Below are 1658 nucleotides of genomic sequence, written 5' to 3'. Positions count from 1 at the left end.
CCCCCCGCGGAGGGGCCGCCGCCGCCGGAGCGCCGCGCTCGCCGCTCGCTCCGCTCCCCTGCCTGCCCCGCTGGCCCGCGTCGCCGCCGGATGGGCCCGTTACAGCCCTGATCCGTGTGCGCCCCAGGAGCCCGGCCAACTCCGGCCTCCGGAGCAGCGGGAAGCCCTGGGCCGCCGCGGGGACGGATGCTGTGCACGGCCCGCGGGTGCCTTCCCGGAGGGATTGGGCTCCTGGAGAATGTTGCTTTCTACTCTCCTAGACCAAATCGAGTCCTTTTTGACGGATTTCTTTTTTATTTTGGTTCGATCTCTGCTGGTTTGGCTCCAGCCGGGGCGCTCGGAACTGAGCGGCGAGGCGGGAACTGCTCTCCGTGTGCCGGCGGCTGGAGCAGGAGCTGGATGCCGGAGCCGCGCTTGGATGCTGAGGACGGTGCCACGGCTCGGCCGCCGCCGGCTGTGCGCTCCGGATGGAGGATGCCGAGCGCGTGCGAACTGCCAGCCCTGCGGACATGGAGCCGGGATGGACGGATGGACACGGAGCAGCCCCGATGGACACGAGGTGCCGGCCGACGGCATTCCCAGCGTGGTCCCGATGGAGCCTGGAAGAGCCCGGGGGCAGCGCCGGCCCCGCCGGCGGGGCGATGCTCCCCCGGAGCCATCCGGGAGCAGGACCCAGCTCCCTCCTCTCCCGGTGCATCCTGAGCGCTGGATCTGCCCCCAGGAGCCGCTCGGCTGCCGACGGGACGGGCTTCCCTGTTCCTGTTTTGCATTAAAACAAATCCCGCATTGAGGTGGATCCCGAGCCTCAGGAGGGGCGAGCACTTCCCTGCAGGGATCCCGCAGCTCCCGGTCCTGCTCGCCTTAAAGCCCAGCGGCTCCGCGAATCCAGCCCCGCTCCGGCCGCGGCTCCAGGCAATCCGGTCGGGAACGCCCCGGTGCGGGAAGACAGTGGATAACGGTACTAACGCGATGGAAACTTTTCCACGGACGCCGCTTCCATGCGCACATTGGAGCCTTCCCGCGGGGCCACCCCGTCCCTGTAAATACAGCCGGCAGGCGCTATACTGTGACCTTTTTTTTTTATGTATTGTTGAGAATGAATTTTATGGAAGGGGATTATTTTATTTCTATTTTATTTTTATTTTTTAGACTAGGAAGCTGAAATCTTGCAATAAGTCTCATCTCGACCATCCAAAAAATACAAAAAAATACAAAAATCGCATTCCCCGCCATCCCCCCGGTCCTGTCCCGTCCCGTCTCCCCCTGTGTGTCTAGACCAGGTCGTGGGAGGTAAAGGCAAGTGAAAGCCCCGTGATTTCCCTGCCCTGGGGGGGCCCTGGGCCCCGATCCAGCCAGCCGGGGCGCCCGCAGCAGTGGCAAAGCCTGGCCTTCGGTCTGTGTTTTATATATATATAGATTATATATATAAATATCTATATTGTGTACAGCGACTGTGAGAGAATTAAGACAAAAAAAAAGAAAAAAAAAAGGAAAAAAAAAAAAAAAGCAAGTGAGGAAGCAAACGCTTGGGTGCCGCTGGGGGCGCCGGCGGGGGTGCGGGCGGGCGCGGGTTTGGGGTGGTTTGCGTGGTTTCGCCTGTGCTCGTGGTCTCCGTGCAGCCCCGCTTCGTCCGTAGACTCGCCGCTGTGGTCCCCGAC

Source organism: Tinamus guttatus, unplaced genomic scaffold, assembly GCF_059628265.1.
Source record: "Tinamus guttatus ecotype Peru unplaced genomic scaffold, ASM5962826v1 Tinamus_guttatus_pri_ptg000254l, whole genome shotgun sequence".
In the NCBI taxonomy this organism is placed as follows: domain Eukaryota; kingdom Metazoa; phylum Chordata; class Aves; order Tinamiformes; family Tinamidae; genus Tinamus; species Tinamus guttatus.
This window is presented reverse-complemented; position numbering follows the sequence as displayed.